The sequence below is a fragment of the Rhodnius prolixus genome, unplaced genomic scaffold (assembly GCF_049639745.1).
Source record: "Rhodnius prolixus isolate KJV_2025 unplaced genomic scaffold, Rpr scaffold_4, whole genome shotgun sequence".
Lineage (NCBI taxonomy): Eukaryota > Metazoa > Arthropoda > Insecta > Hemiptera > Reduviidae > Rhodnius > Rhodnius prolixus.
Window position 1 is genome coordinate 27513654 of NW_027411614.1, and position 12883 is coordinate 27526536.

Sequence of the window (12883 nt, forward strand, 5' to 3'; positions counted from 1 at the left end):
TAAAAATGAAATAGCCGAGTGAAATGTAAAGCGTAGGTGGGCCACAGAAGCCGGATATTTGAGGTGTTGTTATGATTATGAATTCGGAAATTAATGCCCGGTGTACCGTAATTACACGTTTTAGTATTGATCTTTACAATTCTATTACTGTCGCTGTCAAGCAACTTTGCATACGAAATTTTATTTAGTAAAACTGGTCCTGATTAAATTGCAAAAGCTGAGGAGTGATATAATCGTAGAAAATAATAAACTCTAAAGGGTTATTAGCAGAGATAGAAGTATGAGGGTCGTTTGAAAAGTCCGTGCAAAAATAAAAACTACTTAATTTTTTGGGGTAAACCTTTTTTATTTTTCAACATAGTCTCCTTTTAGGCTTATACACTTCGTCCAACGCTGCTCTAGTTTGTTGATCCCTTCCGAATAATAGGATTTGTCCAAGTCTGAAAAGTAGCCATTCGTTTCTGCAATCACCTCCTCGTTTGAATAAAATCTTTTTCCCGCCAGCCATTTCTTCATATTGGGGAACAAATAGTAGTCCGAGGGAGCCAAGTCTGGAGAATAGGGGGGGATGTGAAACGAGTTGGAACCCTATTTCCATTAATTTTGCGACCACAACTGCTGAGGTGTGAGCTGGTGCGTTGTCGTGATGGAAAAAGACTTTTTTGTGGGCCAATCGTGGGCGTTCTTCTTGCAGCTCGGTTTTCAAACGGTCCAATAACGATGAATAATATGCACCTGTAATAGTTTTACCCTTTTCCAGATAGTCGATGAGGATTATTCCTTGCGAATCCCAAAAGACAGTCACCATAATCTTTCCGGCTGAAGGAACGGTCTTCGCCTTTTTTGGCGCAGATTCCCCCTTGGTAACCCATTGTTTAGATTGTTCTTTGGTCTCAGGAGTGTAGTGATGTATCCATGTTTCATCCACAGTGACGAAACGACGCTTAAAGTCCTGCGGATTCTTCTGGAACAGCTGCAAACCGTCCTTGCAACACTTCACACGATTTCGTTTTTGGTCAAGCGTGAGCAATCGCGGCACCCATCTTACGGATAGCTTTGTCATGTCCAAATGTTGATGCAAAATATTATGTACCCGTTCATTCGAGATGCCCACAGCACTAGCAATCTCACGCACCTTCACTCTTCTGTCATCCATCACCATATCATGGATTTTATCAATGATTTCTGGAGTAGTAACCTCAACAGGGCGTCCAGAACGTTCAGCGTCACTTGTGCCCATATGGCCACTCCGAAAATTTTGAAACCACTTATAAACTGTTCTAATCGAAGGTGCAGAGTCACCATAATGTTTATCAAGCTTCTCTTTAGTCTCCTGAGGCGTTTTGCCTTTCATAAAGTAGTGTTTAATCAACACACGAAATTCTTTTTCGTCCATTTTTTGAAAATCACTCGACTTCCTCGATTCAAACGAATGCCAAACACAAAGAAATAGACCGATCTGGCTGAAACTTGGTGTGTCTTCTTCCAAGAGATGCTACTAACTAAACATAACCTCGATACGCGCCAGTGGTGCTATCTCTCGGACTTTGCACGGACTTTTCAAACGACCCTCGTAAGTGGTCTACATTAAATGGTCTACATAACGTACATAATATGTTACACCGAATTCTTTCTTCAATTGTGGAACAAACGTTCATGTTACATTTAATATTTCAGACAATATGGCCAATGGGGAGCGTCCCATTCCTAATTTGTCATTATCAAGGTAAAAGTTATTGTTGTATGTAAAGTAATTTTGTCGAAGGTAGTTTCGGTCTCAGTTAGATATGTTAATTGGTCAATGTACTGTGGTGTGTTTTTGACTTTTGGTTTCAGTTTTAAAATATTTAAAGAGTTTCTGTCAGAGTTGAAGTGTAAAAGATGTATAATGTCAAGGGGATATGAGGAGTGAAGAGAAAGTTAATATTATCTCTTTCAATAAGTGGATAATGTGATGTGTATTTTTTGTGTAAGCATTGTTCAGATTCATTTATTACTATTACTGTTATTATTATTATTATTGAGGCTTGCTGTTGTAAAAGTCTTTATGCACGTGCTTAATGATTGGACGAATAGGAACTTAGCGAAGTGCTCAAAGATTAGATGTTGTAGGATTAATGGATAAGTATTCGTACACTTAATAATTAGGAACGATAAAAGTGGGATCGTTCTTGATTTGTGTTTGCCTGTTTTTTTTTGTTTTTTTAATGAAATGCAGTGTTTTTTTTTAACACAGTCCGAGTTTTTTTCCCCGTAGAATTGTTATTGTCCTTGTTTTTCAACTGCTCGATTATTGTTTTATACTTTCTGTCTTAGGTTATTTGCTGTTCGTAGTTCGTGATTGTTTCTGTCTTGTTCTTTGTCTTCAGTTGACTTTGTATATTGTTGATTATGACAGCCAACCGCTAAGCGTTGAGCAAGTTCTTGTTAACCTGGTGGTAACAATGTTATTGACATTTCTGCGTCGATTGTTAGATGTTCAATGTTTTAGGTGTGGTTAGAATTCCTAAGGTTGAATTCTAAGTCCTTTGTCTGAGAGACTTGTTTCTGTAATGTGAATGTAGGGCTAATAAGGTTTATTGCTGTTGTATTTTGACTGAGTTGTTGTTTAGTTAGCGGATGTTATAAAGATAGTCTAATTGTTTGATCAGTTTTTTAAATGATATTCATTTGTTTGGTAATTTTACCTCGATTTGGATAATAGTATGCAAAGTACGTGTTGGAAAAATGATAGCCAGTTCTATGTGACCGTCATTCAGTTAGTTACTAAGTATGTCTTTCTTAATATATTTTTTAACCCATACTTTTTGGACCTGAATTTTAGTTTAGTAAACAGTGACTTTAAAAAAAAAATTATGCGTTATTTTGTTGTGAAGATTTGATGTAAACATTCATTGTAAAAGCAGTTGTGAATTTTTATTTGGTGCAGATTTTTAGAAAACTAATCAAATCAACTTATCCAACAAGCTGAACTATGGAATAGAAGCAATAAAAACATGCTTACTACGGACGGATAAAATCAACGAGTCCTGTAGTCTATTTGCGCTGAGGGAGCTATGCTATTTGCTTTACAACCATACATTGCAGATAGCCTGTAGCCTGTAATCCAGGCATTTCCAAACTTTCTGTATCGTCGCTCCCATTCTAATACCAAATAAATTGTGCATTTCTTCAGCAATTTAATATTATTAAAATTATTTTAGTACTGCAATTATTTAATTAATCTGAAAACTATTTTAAAAAATCCAAAATCAAAACTAAAACAGTTCGGAAAACTGTGTAACCAATGACGTAATATTGAAAATGAATGTTTAGCGGGTATCCGAAGAAGGTTCTCTACAGTAAATATTTTTAATTAGTTAATATTTTTAAATCTCAAAGCGTAAAATGTAGGCAGTTTTATTAAGTTATTTCTAATAGCGTTTCGGCACATTAAAATCTCTTTTTTAAAATTTACACACCTTATTGAATGAATTTATTACGGAAAGCCAGAGATTATATTCATCAAAACGACTAGTTAGGGATGACTATCAGGCAGGACTCAAAATGGAATCACAAAATCGTTTAAAAGTTTGAAGGAGGTGGTCAAACAGGGATATTGCTTTCACCAACATTATTTCCTCTTTACATGTAAGTAGAGGGAAAATGGCGGTTCTGGCGCACCTAAATTGTGCCAGATCCAAACACCTCCAAATCTGACCGGGTAATCATCGAGTTCAACGAAGCTGTAAGCCATACCCATCAGCACCATTCTACCCCCACCTATCATCGAATTTGACGAGGCTGAAATCCGCACCATCACAAAAAAAAGAGGAATTGTTTTAAAAGATCTAAAGATTTAAATCGGTATAGATAACTCAGATCTCAGAACTGTTAAATAATAATTTTGTTCAGAATAATGTTTGAAATAAATAGGTTTATGACAGAGAAGTTTAAAATAAACAGCAGACTAACGGGTTTTTTTAAGCGTATGCTTATTTTTTTCGAAAAATGAGTTTAAAAAAGCAGTCACACAAAACAAATAGGGTGAAGGGACCGGTAATTTAGAGCTTAAGAGAAAATTAGATTGTATTATGTATTCAGTAAATTCGATTTTTATGTAAACCAAAAATTATTACTTTTTTTAAAGTATTTCAATGATCCGGTGATTGACATACCGAATTTTCGGTGGTACCAGTGTTTGACATGGGGTGGGACCAGTGATTGACAACAAGTATATTCCTGAAACGACCTAAAAAATTCAAAATACCTAAATCACTGTACCACTTAGATTTTTAACCAAAAAATCAGTCTTATTCATAATTAATAACAATCGGATTTTAAATTGGCCAACCTAAATAATGTAATATTTTTCAACATTACGCTTTTTCATTCGGTTATTGACGATCAATCCTTATACAACTATCCTACCGGAGAGTTTTAATTTCGTTCAAACCTTCTAGAGCATCTGCGTCATTCAATTATCGAGAAAATTCATTAATTGAGAAGATATTGAGAGTTGAAATTTTTTTTGGTCATGGTTTTGTTGTGAAATGGGGCCCTCATAACTCCCACAGTAAACAACAGATTATTCGTATGAAATTTCGTGCTCTTACACACTATGTTTTACTGAGTAGTATGCTATAGTTTTCTTGAGTACAGATCTATTAGTTGAGAAGATATTGAGAGTTGAAATTTTTTTTGGTCATGGTTTTGTTGTGAAATGGGGCCCTTATAATTCCCACAGTAAACAACAGATTATTCGTATAAAATTTTGTGCTCTTACACACTCTATTTTACTAATTAGTATGCTAAAGTTTTCTTGAGTACAGATCCATTAATTGAGAAGATATTGAGACTTGAAATTTTTTTGGGTCATGGTTTTGCTGTAAAATAGGGCCCTCATAACTCCCACAGTAAACAACAGATTATTCGTATGAAATTTTGTGCTCTTACACACTCTGTTTTACTGAGTAGTATGCTATAGTTTTCTTGAGTACAGATCCATTAATTGAGAAGTTATTGAGAGTTGAAATTTTTTTGGGTCATAATTTTGCTGTGAAATAGGGCCCTCATAACTCCCACATTAAACAACAGATTATTCCTATGAAATTTTGTGCTTTTACACACTCTGTTTTACTGAGTAGTATGCTATAGTTTTCTTGAGTACACATCCATTAATTGAGAAGATATTGAGAGTTGAAATTTTTTTGGGTCATGGTTTTGCTGTGAAATAGGGCCCTCATAACTCCCACATTAAACAACAGATTATTCCTATGAAATTTTGTGTTCTTACACACTCTGTTTTACTGAGTAGTATGCTCTAGTTTTCATGAGTACAGATCCATTAATTGAGAAGATATTGAGAGTTGAAATTTTTTTGGGTCATGGTTTTCTGTAAAACGGGCCCTTATGATTCCCACAGTAAACAACAGATTACTCGTATGAAATTCTGTGCTCTTACACACTCTGTTTTACTGAGTAGTATGCTATAGTTTTCTTGAGTACAGATCCATTAATTGAGAAGTTATTGAGACTGAAATTTTTTTGGGTCATGGTTTTGCTGTGAAATAGGGCCCTCATAACTCCCACAGTAAACAACAGATTATTCGTATGAAATTTTGTGCTCTTACACACTCTGTTTTACTGAGTAGTATGCTATAGTTTTCTTGAGTACAGATCCATTAATTGAGAAGATATTGAGAGTTGAAATTTTTTTAGGTCTTGGTTTTGCTGTAAAATGGGGCCCTTATAATTCCCACTGTAAACAACAGATTATTCGTATGAATTTTTGTACTTTTACACACTCTATTTTACTGATTAGTATGCTATAGTTTTCTTGAGTACAGATCCATTAATTGAGAAGATATTGATAGTTGAAATTTTTTTGGATCATGGTTTTGCTGTGAAATAGGGCCCTCATAACTCCCACAGTAAACAACAGATTATTCGTATGAAATTTTGTGCTCCTACACACTCTGCTTTACTGAGTAGTATGCTATAGTTTTCTTGAGTACAGATCCATTAATTGAGAAGTTATTGAGACTGAAATTTTTTTGGGTCATGGTTTTGCTGTGAAATAGGGCCCTCATAACTCCCACAGTAAACAACAGATTATTCGTATGAAATTTTGTGCTCTTACACACTCTGTTTTACTGAGTAGTATGCTACAGTTTTTTGAGTACAGATCCATTAGTTGAGAAGATATTGAGAGTTGAAATTTTTTTGGGTCATGGTTTTGCTGTAAAATGGGGCCTTTATAATTCCCACTGTAAACAACAGATTACTCGTATGAAATTCTGTGCTCTTACACACTCTGTTTTACTGAGTAGTATGCTATAGTTTTCTTGAGTACAGATCCATTAGTTGAGAAGATATTGACAGTTGAAATTCTTTTGGGTCATGGTTTTGCTGTGAAATTGGGCCCTTATTTCAAACCTATTTATTTCAAACATATTTCTGAACAAAATTATTGTTTAAGAGTTCTGTGATCTGAGTATATCTATACTGATTTAAATCCTTAGATCTTTTAAATCGATTCCTCTTTTTTTTGTGATGGTGCGGATTTCAGCCTCGTCACATTCGATAATAGGTGGGGGTAGATTGGTGCTGATGGGTACGGCTTACAGCTTCGTTGAACTCGATGATTACCCGGTCAGATTTGGAGGTGTTTGGATCTGGCACAATTCAGTTGCGCCAGATCCGCCATTTTCCCTTTACTCATGTAAGAGCTGTTCGAATTTAATGGAAGTGGAATTAGTGATGGGTGAATTAAATGTTTAATGTAGGCGATATTGTCTGCTCTCACGGGGTTAACTGGTGTTAACTATGCTATTTAACTGGACATCTTGTTCAGTAGAAAATCATTTTAAGCGTATTTTGGTAAGGAAAAAGTTGGCCGTAAAAGAAAAGTGGAAAATGGCAGTTAAAACTTTGGAAATTGTAACTTCTTATAACTACGTATTTGGATGTGGTGTTGACTGCTGGCTTTACTTTGAAAAAGAATCACTAGGAAAAACTTAGCCAAGTAAAACTCATCGACTTGAAGGTGACATTTACAAATTTTATTGATTACAAATGGTATTTCTCTCTTTAAAACTTTAGGTGTGTTCTATTTATTTTCGGTTAAGCGGCTCAGGTTTTGGAGCCAACCGACTATAAGAGATAGAAAAGCTAAATTAACTTTTTGTATCTACTCTGTATCAATCGATAGCTTAGAGCGTTCTTTTGTAACTGGTCAGGTTTGGGCTTCTCAGAACACTGTTTGCATTCAGTGGGCACAAGTTTCTTTTTTCAAATCCGTCTTTTCCCTTCTCTACACGAAGTTTTTGCTTTGTTTCTATTAATTTCTGTACAAACTCTTATACCAATTCTGCAAACTTATACAAAATATCTATTGATCATTTTTGTTTCTTGTCTTATTTCAATAAATTAAAAATATTTTAAAATTTACTGTTTAATGTTAATGAAGATGTAAAAGATTTGTAGAAGACGTCAGAGACTGTATTGCACTTTTATTTAAACAATTGGTTTGTATATTAACTGCGCTTACATTTTTCTTTCTCTGTGGTAACAGAAACTTGCCTTTTATCGACCAGGTGAAATACTCAAAGTAACAAAATGGCAACACACCTTATGTTGCCAGATGGTTATGCCAAGCAGAGAAGGGCTAAGTTTGCCAGTTCAGACTTCCAAGAGATTACCTTCGAACTGGTATCAGATGTCCTTATTTAAGATTTTTAAGTATTCCAAAGAATTCATTTGTAAGTTTACAAAAAATATGTTACATGATATCAGTTAACAATACAAATTTTAGAATTCCGTCTAACTGGTTGGTTTAGCTTAAAACTTTTTCGAAGCACTCCTAAATCAAGACAATCAATACGGACGCCATTTTATTACTCATCATAAAAAAAAAATTTTTTTTTTTACAGATTGTTGAGCTCTTTGGTTGTAATTAATTCAAGCGATAATTATCTGTGTTTGCTTTACAAAGATAATATCTGTAATATTAAAAAGATATGAGCCACCGCTCAATGGTGAATGGCTAGTATAATGAAAATTTACCCGACTTTTGGTCTCTGGAGATAGGATTCAGGTATTTCCTTGTTTCTTTTTGCAAACGATGTTCCAATCAATGAAAAGGATGATATCTTCCACTTCTTATTCCATTGTCTGACCCTCGATTGTTATCGAGTCAAGTATTTAAAAAAATATTTAAAACTGATCAGACTCGCTAATTCTCAATTAATCGAAAATTTATTATCTCCAGTTACGATTCATAAAATAAATGATTTTTTATTTTATTTTTAAATTTGCATTATTCGTTTTATGAGACATTAAAAATCGAATAATAATATTTATAAAGATATATGTTTATACAGATCTATATATTTATATTTTATAGAGATCTATCTATATACAGTAAAAGCTCTTTATTCGCGGGGTATATGTTCCATAAATATGCCGCGAATACAGAAACCGTGAATACGGAATGGTAATTTATATGGGATTATAGGGGATACGTTCCTAGCTGACAAAATAAAAAAAAAAAAACAAATATATAAAAAAATCAATTTAATTGAAGTTTTTGAACATTTTGATTAATTATCTTAAGGCTTAGGCAATGGTTTGAAGTATTTTGTAATTTTCTCTTGCTTGGCAGTTTTTAAAAGCTTTTGTTTGCAGTCAAAGTTTGAACTTGCCACTACAACTACCATCAGGTTCTTTAAAATGAGCGTAAAGATACTTTGCCTTCTCCCGGACCATTGGACCACTCAGGGGCACCCTTTTTTTGGATGCGGTCTTCGATCCATAATGACAACGCCACTTCCATTTTTTCTATTGCTGGATCACGAACAATTGCTTTCATTCTGTGCGTTTACATTCTCAAAAACACCGATCGCGGCGAAGGCGGCTTATGTCAAAGTCCTCGGCGATATCATTTAACAACATACTTTAGGCAAAGTTGTAATACTAAGATCTATTTTACTTTTTTTATTAGTCCATTTGACGGCATTTACAAAGGATATTGGGTTGGATACCTATTGGAATCCTTTTATTATCATAGTGTACTTCCGCGAATATAGGAATTGGGTCGCATTTTTTTTAATCCGCGAATAGTGAAAACGCGAATGAAGGAAGCGCCAATAAGGAGCTTTTACTGTATATGCAAAAGTAACCAAATGCCAATTTTTTTCTGGAGGGCTTTTCGCCCAACTAAAAATTAACTAACAAATTCAACTAAGAACTAACAAAAAGGAGGCACATAGCTAATATACGGTGCTATAAGTATCTTTATTAACCATTTAATAAAATCTAAGGTCCAGATGTATCTATAACATTATGCAGTTTATTTTAAAGCTAGATTGGTTATTATTTTTCATTTCGCTCACTTACTTTGTAAGTCCCTTATCCTTTTTCTGAAAGCATTAGGTTATGTATTTATATATTGCATTTTATTTACATCATTATTATTGCAATAGATTAGTAACATTATAAATAAAAAAAGAGAAGTACAGTAAAAGCTCCTTATTCACGCTTCCTTCATTCGCGTTTTCACTATTCGCGGATTAAAAAAATGCGACCCAATTCCTATATTCGCGGATATTCGCGGAAGTACACTATGATAATAAAAGGATTCCAATAGGTATCCAACCCAATATCCTTTGTAAAAGCCGTCAAATGGACTAATAAAAAAAGTAAAATAGATCTTAGTATTACAACTTTGCCTAAAGTATGTTGTTAAATGATATCGCCGAGGACTTTGACATAAGCCGTCCTTCGCCGCGATCGGTGTTTTTGAGAATGTAAACGCACAGAATGAAAGCAATTGTTCGTGATCCAGCAATAGAAAAAATGGAAGTGGCGTTGTCATTATGGATCGAAGACCGCATCCAAAAAAAGGGTGCCCCTGAGTGGTCCAATGGTCCGGGAGAAGGCAAAGTATCTTTACGCTCATTTTAAAGAACCTGATGGTAGTTGTAGTGGCAAGTTCAAACTTTGACTGCAAATAAAAGCTTTTAAAAACTGCCAAGCAAGAGAAAATTACAAAATTCTTCAAACCATTGCCTAAGCCTTAAGATAATTAATCAAAATGTTCAAAAACTTCAATTAAATTGATTTTTTTATATATTTGTTTTTTTTTTTTTTATTTTGACAGCTAGGAACGTATCCCCTATAATCCCATATAAATTACCATTCCGTATTCACGGTTTCTGTATTCGCGGCATATTTATGGAACATATACCCCGCGAATACAGAGCTTTTACTGTATTGATACAATAACCCTAACGAGAGCAAATGTGTTATAATTTATCATAAGTTTTGGATAAGTCATGTAATGTTCTACTCTATTAGTTATATTCTTTGTAAATTTCTTTCTCTGTCTTATTAACTGTAATACATGGTTGATATAAATCAACATCTTTGCCATAAACAGATTCTTTTGTGCATTAAAATGCAATTCGTCTATTATCTGCAGATTCTTCTAAAAATGTAGATATTATCAGGAAAACTTATTTTCTGGCCCACGATGTCTGTATATTTTGTCTCTCAATCACGTTGAAAAAGTTGCTTCATTGCTATCTCATAGATTACCAAGTATTTTAGCGTAAGAAATAATTAAAATTTAGTTTATCTAAAATTCATTTACCTAAATGAAATCACGGGGTGATTGATGGTAATTTCACACTCCATTTTTCGCTAACTCAGGAAATCATTTATTGGTCGTTGTTAATATAAGTGACAGGTCTACAAATTCCACTATCAGGATCTGTAGAAGTAAGACTTAAATACCTCCTTCATAAGTATTCTTAGTAAAGTAATAGTGAGGATTAGATACTGATCTATTATTTGTAAACTTTGAATAAATTTTATGGTGAAAATGTTTAAAAAAAGAGGCATTCACCTCTTAATAATTAATTCAGATGTAAATTATGTAAACAATCTGTACTCAACGAGAGTGATTTTCAAATTACAATGCCAGCTAATCCCATTAAATTTTAATATTGTACTTAATTGAGAATCATTGAAAATGCTATTGGGCAACAAAAATAAAATAGAGGATTTCTGCCTTTATTTTAGAGTGTGATTTCAACTCATATTAATTTGCTACAAAATCTATTTCGTTATTGCCTAATGCACTATAATTATAGTCAGTTTTCTCATTCAACGATTTGATTACCGAAGATCAATGGAGAAATCTATTATCCTCATAATAATAATTTAGAAAAGCAATGCATGCAATTTAATTAGGGCTTACTAATCGATTCTTTTTTTTATAAAAATGAGAAAAATATTTATTTTGTTAGCGCATCAGCTGCCAAGGCTATTAACGCTTTGCTTCGGTACTATTATCACAATTTGTTATTAACCATAATTTACTAACCGATCAACTGTCTATCACAGTTGAAATGACACCCCTCATCCTACATCCAACCAACAAGGTACACAGTACCTTGGCCCAGCAGGGAGTGGTGGAGCTGAAGAGATTTCAAATATATTGTTATATTCTTATTTCTCTCAAGTATTCAATAATATTTCTCATTTTGATTTCATCTTCACGTTTGAGTATTTCCTCTATTAGGACTTCAATATTAAACTTTTTCCTTATTTCTAATATCGCATTACATTCTCCGAGAAAATGGCAGAGTGTTATTATTGATAATTTGTATTGCAGACAAACCGGTTTCCGTTATTAATTTGTTAATTTAAATATGTTTTTTCTTTTAAAGAAATAAGTGATAATAATAATAAACTAGGCAATTGTTTTTAAACCAGACCTAATATATTTTGAGGATTATTAATTTTTTATACTTATATATAATTTTCGAGTATTTCGTCTTAACCTGGTTGATGCCGAACAACCTACCTCTTATATTTTGTCTTTTTTTAATTATAATAAAATATTGTACTCTAGTCTCTCTTTACGTTAATTAATTGGCATAATGTACATTTGAAGTTTCGTTAATATAATTTTTCTTCAATATCATTACCCAGTAATTAACCATGAGTCAATTCGATTGCCGAGTTCGATTTAAAAGATCAATCTGGTCCTTGTTTGCTCAATTAATAGAAAATTATTTGTTTGTAAGCAAACAAAGTACATGCCAAAAAATGAAAACTCACAGGAACTGAAACTTAGTTAATCGTTTTGGCATCATTTTGCTTTCGACATGAACGTCTTAGCACAAAGATCTTACGCAATCTTTTTATTTAACAAGATTTTTAATTTAATTTTATTCTTTTAAGAACAACCCATGAACGGTTATAACGATTTTCTTTTAGCTGTTCATTGCAAATACACTCAAAGATCTATTCCTTCTTATTGACATTTTTTCCCGAGGAAATTGATTTTTGACGGATTCTAATTTGAATTCTGTTAATTTCGCTTCCTTTTAAAGAAGTTAGTTTTTAAATTAATCATTATTTCAATGCGAGTATCCGTTCAAAGAGACTAACACATTTTTATAAGATTTTATTTCATAAAATGTAAATTGAAACCTTTTTACACTCTGCTGGCCACGTTTATCGGAAGAGAGATTTTTACAGTTCACTTCAGACATCGATTAAAAAAAAAGAATAATAATAAAAAAAAAACTTCTCCAGATTTTAAGACTGTTCATTACAGCGAAATGACCATTTTACGAGGTAAATTCTTAGAAAAGTGAAAAATTCGTTCTGTGAAGTTGTTGAATTTCCATCAAACTCAGGAAATTTAACATCACATTTATATTTTTGCATATCTTTTATAATGGAAACATGCAACGCGGTTTATTATAAGGGAATGTGGGGAAGCCCATTCATCACACTTCTCCCATAAGTCCTCTTAATTGTCCTTTCCTGTTCAGATCTTTCAAATGCAGCCAAAGATTCTAGAGAATTAAGATGGGAATGAAAAGAC

At 33.3% G+C, this 12883-nt stretch overlaps 1 protein-coding gene and 1 long non-coding RNA gene across 9 annotated transcripts in view; one reads left to right on the plus strand and one right to left on the minus strand.

The window, feature by feature from the left end:
* LOC141455570 (dual specificity calcium/calmodulin-dependent 3',5'-cyclic nucleotide phosphodiesterase 1-like) overlaps window positions 1-12883 on the plus strand; it is a 385265-nt gene that overhangs the window by 195054 nt on the left and 177328 nt on the right. The window lies entirely within an intron of this gene.
* LOC141455574 (uncharacterized) overlaps window positions 1-12883 on the minus strand; it is a 65515-nt gene that overhangs the window by 48791 nt on the left and 3841 nt on the right. Inside the window, exons 3-4 of one of the 3 annotated variants that reach the window (XR_012459347.1) lie at window positions 10634-10753; window positions 9270-9401 (exon numbers count right to left, since the gene is read on the minus strand). The exons of the other annotated variants lie outside the window; for them this stretch is intronic. This is a non-coding gene — a long non-coding RNA (uncharacterized lncRNA). Of the gene's footprint in view, window positions 1-9269; window positions 9402-10633; window positions 10754-12883 lie in introns of those variants that run through there. 3 annotated transcript variants of the gene reach the window in all.